This window comes from Psammomys obesus, unplaced genomic scaffold, assembly GCF_907164565.1.
Source record: "Psammomys obesus unplaced genomic scaffold, mPsaObe1.curated_primary_1811, whole genome shotgun sequence".
Classification (NCBI taxonomy): domain Eukaryota; kingdom Metazoa; phylum Chordata; class Mammalia; order Rodentia; family Muridae; genus Psammomys; species Psammomys obesus.
Genome location: NW_026596069.1, coordinates 14,130,582 through 14,138,428, shown reverse-complemented (window position 1 = coordinate 14,138,428; position 7,847 = coordinate 14,130,582).

Below are 7,847 nucleotides of genomic sequence, written 5' to 3'. Positions count from 1 at the left end.
CTATCTATCTATCTATCTATCTATCTATCTATCTATCTATCTATCTAACTATCTATCTATAATCTGAAGGAGAATGGGGAACCTATATAATGAGGCTGTATTTCCAAAAACGTGGTGTGACATTACTTAAATTAAGGAGGAAAAAGAAACCTATGACAAATGACAAAGGGGAAGTGACGCCTCAATTTCACATATATAATGCACTGGTAGTTTACATAAGAGGGCTCCATATTCTAAGTAAATATAACCTAAGGCAGAAGAAACTTTGAATGTCCCACTCTAGCCCATTAGAAGTGACAGATCCAAGCCAGTCACTAGATCCATCTTTCACGGAAGTGAAAGATGGTGCTAGTGATCTTGCTGGGTTCTTGTGTGTGTTTGTAGTGGGACATATTCTGGGAGAGTAGCTGTCCTACTTTGTTCCTTTGTTCTCTCAGGAAGCAAAACTTACTGAACACAAACAACAACTCCCGCCCCAATTATTCTCATAAATAAAATTGGCTGATAATTTCTTCCACTTCATATTTACTGCTAATTTAATCAACAGTTTAATCTCACTTTTTTTTTTCTTAGAAGCAAGAGCAACCCTGTGTGTTTCTTTCAGGAAAACCAAATGTTTTGTGGTAAAATATTTTGTAAATACTGGATAATGTTCCATTTTTCAAGAAAAATGTAGCACAGTAATATATTAAATGACTTCACATAATGACATTTTTAAAAGAAATATTCTTTCAAAATCACACATTGTGTGTTGTCTTCTTGATCTCTCATGGGTGGCACTCATTAGCTTCTTGGTAGATACAATCAGGAAACAATACATGGTATGAAGAAGACGAACAAAAGTAAAATGAAATCTTAGCTGGGCATGGTGGTAGACACCCACAGTCATTGAACTGTTTTCTAGGATGGCCTGAAGATGGACAAAGCAAAACCAAACAAACCAACCAACCAACCAAGCAAATAACTGACTGACTGACCACCCCCCACCCACCCATTAACCAATCAAACAATCGACTAACTCCCTTGATCTCGTGGTTAGCATTTAGTTCATAAGCAGGGACACTAGTCCCAGCTATGTGAGAGGAGTGTGTCTAGAGACTAGCTTGAGAAGGGAATGAGGAAGCAGATAAGGATAGCTACTGTACACAAAGATTGTCTGAGGCCTGTAATGAGAGCTCATCCATACGCCTGCTCTGAAGGATCACAAGTCAGGAGAGCACTTTTAGTTGCTGTGTGTCTGCAAGGTTTCATTTCTGACCTCTGCAACAGTACTCACATAGAGTCTTCTGAAGGTTATGTGCTCTTTACAGCATCCTGCCTAGGAGCCGTATTCGTGACCAATTTATGACAAAGGCGGGAAGTTTCTTTGCTCCCAATATGGGATGAAACCCAGCCTATAATGGAATCGTTTTACTCACCATAGCTCTGAATTTGTTTAGGTTTTACCAAACAATTAACACAAATGAAAAAGACTTGTGACAGCTGAGTATGTCTGAAAATATTCATTGTTTGTGGGTTTGTCTCTTGGTGACAGGGCTGGATCCCACTGCGGAACTCACAAGCTGTAAGCACCACGAGTTTTCTTTTCTTTCTGTGTTCTCTGTATGTGTGCATGTACAGCATATTTACCTATGTGGGTGTGTTCTCGTCTGCAGATGTGTCAGGTTGGTTGGAGACATCATTCTGCTAACTGGTCCCTTTCTTTTAAAAGCACCCCTTTCTCTGGTATTCATCTTAGAACTCTTTATTATGTCTTCAAATTTACTATTTTTTTAAATGCAAAGTTAGATCTGCCTTCAGTCTCATCCTTAATGTTCTCTATCTTCGTCATTACAGTTCTTATCTCCAGACTCACCTTGGGTGTTTTTATGTCTCACATGTGTGTGGAATATAGCTGTAACTGTTTAGTGTCCTCCCTGGCTGACTCCAATTCCCTGTGATATCTGTGCTGGTGTCCTCTGACTGTACTATCTTTTTACTGCTTGTATTTTTCTCATTTGCTTTCGTATTGATGTTTTATTCAATTATATACCTTGTAATTTTTTGTTCTTGTTGTTTTGTTTTTCAAGACAGTTTCCCTGTCTTGTAAAGAGTTTGGCTGTCCTGTAACTCACTCTGCAGACAGGGATGGTCTTGAACAGAGATCTGCCTGCCTCTGCCTCCCTAGTACTTGGATTAAAGGCATACACCACCACTGCCTGGCATTCTTTGTAATTTTTACCTTCTGTGCTGGCAAATATTTTTATATTTATTTACATCCTCTAGAGATTTGTTTGAAAGTGAAGTTAGGTCACTTGAAAGTAGTTTGAATTTTTTTTTTTTTTAGTCTGGTTCTTGTAATTTGTTAGAAATCAGATGTCATTAGAAAAGATAAATGAAGAAAACATACAAGGAGTCCTTAAGGAGTTTTCATGTGTTAGAACAACAGCAACAACAAGAAAAACCAACATCACTTTGTAAGAAATTCAAAACATTTGCAGCAATTCAAGTTGATTTCAGTAAGTACAAAAATTGCCTAATGACATAAACATGTATCTACAAGTTCCTGCAGGATCTATACCACCTTTAGAAAAAGCCACCACCTTTGTAAACTGCTTGGGCTTAGTGGCATTTGAGTTGTTTGTGAAATTTGTCTGAGACTGATTCTCCAACCAGGGACCATGCATGGTTATAATCTAGAACCCCGGCTTGGATGTAGCCCATGGCAGCTCAGTATCCAAGTGGCTTCCCTAGTAAGGGGAACAGGGATTGTCTCTGGCATGAACTCTTTGACATCTCCAGCCCCCCCTGGGAGGAGGAGCCTAGCTAGGCCGCAGAGGAGGGCACTGCAGCCAGTCCTGAAGATACCTGATAAGCTAGGGTCCAATGGAAGGGGAGAAGGACCTCCCCATCAGTGGACTTAGAGAGGGGCAAGGAGCAGATGAGGGAGGGAGGGTGGAATTGGGAGGGAATGAAGGAGGGGGCTACAGCTGGGACACAAAGTAAATACACTGTAATTAATATAAAAAATTAAAAAAACTTATAATTAAAAAAATAAAAGAACTTGAAAATTCACCCAGTGCTGTCAAATCTTTGGAATGTTACATCAAAGTTGAATGAATATTGTTTTGCTCACCAAAAGTCAGTGTGAAATTCTATGGTCAGAACATTAGAAGTTCTTGCTTTATATGTCCTAACAGTCTCTAGTAAGGGCGTCTTTCTTTGTTGGGGAATCTGATCATCTCACTTCAGAAATACTTAAGAGAATTTAAAATTGAAAGGAAGATTTCCTGGGGGTAATCCACACAAACAAGGTTTAGCTAAGTGTTAAAACTGTGACAGCAAAAAAAAAAAAAAAGTTTTGCTCTGTCGCCAGTGACTAAGAGTACAACTTTTGAATTGTTGCCTGAGTGTAAAGTTTCCTAATTGACAGACAACCAAGGTACCTAAAATCAAGTATTCGTGAAAGGACAGTGTTAGTCAGTGTTCTATTCCTGTGAAGAAACACATGACTTAGGCAAATGTTTTCTTTTCCCAAAGGAAACGTTTAATTGGGAGCTTGCTAACATTTTCCATTATCCTCATGGCAGGGATCATAGCAACATGCATGGCACTGGGGGCAGTAGCTGAGGAGTCACAACCTGATCCAGAAGCAGAGGGAGTAAGAGAAGACAGAGAATGAAATATCTGTCTGTCTGTCTGTCAATATATCTATTTACTTAGCCTCAAAGCCCACCTACTCACTTCCTCCAACATGTCCACACCTACCCCAACATAACCACACACACTCCAACAAGGCCACACCTCTTTTTCTTTTTAATTTATTCATTTATTCTACCATATATTACACCCAGACCTCAGTCTCCTCTTCCTTCTGTCCTCTCAGTTCCACCCTCTCACCTCTCCTTTTCCTTGAATTCACTCCTACATTTCCTTTCAGAAAAGATCAGGCCTCCTAAGGATACTAACCAGACATGGCATATCAGGTTGAGATAAGACGAGGCGCCTCCCTTCATATAAAGGGTAAAATAGACAACCCAGTAGGAAGAAAAGGGTCCCCCAAATCAGGCAAAAGAGTCAGAGACAACCACCTTCCTCTGCTCCTATGGCTAGTGGTTCTGCAGGAAGACCAAGCTGCACAACTGTGAAATTTATGCAGAGAAAGTGCACACCTCTTAATCCTTCTCAAATAGCTCTGCTCCCCAGCTGACTAAACATTCAAGTATAGAGGCCTATGGAGGCCATAGGCCTTCAAAGCTTCTTCAAAGCACCACAAGAACACAGTGTACTTTATTGTTTTAAATGCTTCTTTCAGGAGTTCTGCCATCTGGACTCAGCCCTTTTCTTTACATGGGTTTCAGCTCTTTCTGCTTGATGCGCTTATCTTTCCCTCTCCCCTTCCTACCTTTCTCCTTCCTCCCCCACACACACTTTTTCCTTTTCTGTGGCATTGAATTTATCTCATCATATTGACATTGCCTCTTTTATAAAATTCATAAACAATGCTTTGTTTTTCCTCTAAGATCAGAAACCGAACAAGCTTTATGTCTATTTTTTTTTTTAAATTCACAAAGGTTTCAAGTTTTAACTTTATCTCTTTAACTATTTGCCACATCTCAGTATTTTCGGGATTCCTTAGAAATAATCTGTCACTTGGTAAACATATTTCACAGCGCTTGTAATTTGTTCCATTTGAATTTGTTCTTAGGTATCCATTCACATTTTCTTTTTATTTTATTTTATTTTTTTAATTTTAAAATAATTTTATACATTCACTTGTATCCCAGCTGTAGCCCACTCTATCTTTTCCTCTCATTTCTCCCCTCCCTCCCTTATTTCCTCCCTGCCCCATTCCGAGTCCACTGAGAGGGGGTGTCCTCCTCTCCTTCCGTCTGGCCCTAGCTTATCAGGTATCTTCAGGATGGTTGCAATGTCCTTCTCTGTGGCCTAGCAAGGCTGCTTCTCCCTCAGGGGAGAGGGGAAGCTCATGGGTTCATGTCAGAAACAGTTCCTGTCCCCTTACTAGGGAACCCACTTGGATAGTGAGCTACCATGGGCTATGTCTGAGCAGGGGTTGTAGGTTATATCCATGCATGGTCCTTGGTTGGATAAACAGTCTCATAGAAAACCCCTGTGCCCAGATATATTTGGACCTTGTGGGGCTCCTTGTCTCCTCTAGGATATACTAATTCTTCCTTCCTTCATATGATTTCATACATTTTGCTGAAGGCTTGGTTATGGGTCGCAGCATCTGCTTTGATACACTGCTGGGTAGCGTCTTTCAGGTGCCTTCTGTAGTAGGCTCCTGTCCTATTACTTGTTTTCTCCTACTTCCAATGTCCATCCCCTTTGTCCTTCTAGATGGGGATTGATCATCTTACCCCTGGTCCTCTTTCTTGTGCATCTTCCTAGGTGTACACATTTTAGTTCGTTCACATTTTCATGGGGTTGCATTGTGTTGTCAGTCGCCATGTGTCGCCATATTTGCCATACCTCAAAGTTCAGTGATAGGTGTCTCTTACTCTCTCTTCTAATAAATTACTTATGTTACCACCTTTCCTTTATTAATTTTCTAGCCGTAATTCTATTTTCATAGGTATTTAAATGATCTTTGTTTGCATTTATTTATTTATTGCCTATTTTACTTATGTATTTTATCACTTTGATACCTGAGAAATGAGGTAAGTATATTTTCACAGTATTTGGCTCTTTAATGTCAATTGTTTTATTTAAAGTTGTTTTTATTTTTATTCTTTGATAGTTTTGTATGTATATAATGAATTTTACTTGTTTTTACCACTTGCAACTATTTTAAAATGAGAATAATTGAAACACAGTAATGAGTGTTTTTTTTTTTTTTTATAGTTAACTAATTTAGTTTTTATTCACTTTACATCCTGGTTGTAACCCTGGTTGTAATCCCTTCTTTTCCATTACCATACTCCTTCCCTTCTCCTTCCTTCCTTGCCTTTTCCTCTTCCCATCCATACAGCTCATCAAGTTGCATCAATACTGAACATTTTTAATAATGCTAAATAAGTAGAAGTCTTCATAGTGCAAATAAGCAGAAGAATTTTAAAGTTTCTGGTGTTGCCAACCCAAACATTGCTTATGTGGCAGATATTTATCTCTGATGCTGGAAATTCAAATTGCATTCTGGTGGATTATTTGGAAATTTAAGCTATTTTTCAAGTTCCACACTGAACTATGAAATATACCATAAAATGTTTATGCTATAATAGTTTAAGCCTGGGTCATATGTTAAAAGATACAGTTCAGCTGAACAGCCACTTAGTTTAATGGCTGCCACAGACACGGCACATCTCTTGCTATAGTACGTTAAGATACAAAACCCATAAATTTCAGGGCTGCTATAGGAAAAACAATTTACTTCTTTTATTCCCCTAGTAACAAAATTAAAATCTTTGACCTAAGTAAGTGGGTGTGGGTTTCTGTTACCAAGCCCACTTATAAGCACTATGACCAGAAATGACTGAGGGTAAAAAGGACTTATTTTGGCTTAGGCTTTATAGCCTATCATTTAAGGAAGCTGGGACAGGAAGTCAAGGCAGGAACCTGGAGGCAGGAGCTGAAGCAGAGACGGCGGAGCTTGCTCCCTGTGGCTCGCTCAGATTGCTTTCTCATCCCACTCAGGAACATGTGCACAGGAGTGACACGGCCCCCAGTGGGTGGGCCCTCCCATGTCAATTATACTTTGTCTTTGTTACAGCCCCCTCTCTGCACTGCACTCTCCAACCACCCTCCTATTACCAGTCTTCTTTACTCTTCCCAAATAGTCCTCCCTTATGTTATAATGACATTCACAGTGCATTGCTCTCCCTGAGCACCCCCTCTCGTTACAACTCATCTTACTTCCTCATGACATTATTATATTTTTATCTCATAGTAAATATGCAACTACAGATACATACACACGCATATAAACTTAAATATAGCTTTTGCATAGGAGGGAAATTGTGATGCTTATATTTGAGTCTCATTTAACCTATCATAGCTATGTGTCCACTCTATCCATTTTGCTACAAATGACATAATTTCATTTTTTTCTTTACAGATGAGTAAAAGTTCTCCATGTGTTTGCCATCTGTTTTCTTCCGTCGTTCATTTATGGATGGCATCCAGGCTGGTTTCATGTCTCAGCTATTGTGAACACTATAGCAGCAAGTATCGTGCGTACACATTTCTGTGATATGCTGCCATAGAGCTCTTTAGATATCCAGGAGTGACACAGCTGGATCTCACCTGGATCTCAAGAAAGCAAATGTCAGGTAGGGGGATTAGGAGTATTGGGGAGGAATTAGGGTAGGAAAAAAAAACATTATCAAAATAAACAATAAATAAAAGACATTCAAATGTTAAAGATGTTTTAAAAAGAAAGCAAATGATGACAAATGCCAGTGAGGAGATAGGGAGTGACCCTGACACACAGCTGAGATAAGTGCCCTGGTATAGCAACATGGAGAGAAACACGGAGATTCTTCAATAAAAAACGGGTAACTTCTGAAATGGCTCCATTACTAGCTATAGCCAACATTTGTTCTTTTTCCTCTCCTTCATTCCACAAGTCCACAAAGTAATGCTCCACCCTCTTGCTCCATCTTTCCTCTATATCTTGTATAAATAAAGTATGGCTGCCTGTAATAACGGTTTCATCTGGAAACAAGTAGACCAAGATTCAGAAAATGTGAGATTTGAACCTAGCTACACTGCTTGTGAACCATGTCACATGTACTTATGTGATGTGTGTGTTTTGCCTGTAAGAATTATGCATCCTACATGAATACCTGTGCTCACGGGAGCCAGAAGAGGGCATTGGATCCCCTGGAACTGTGATTACAGGTCAAGGA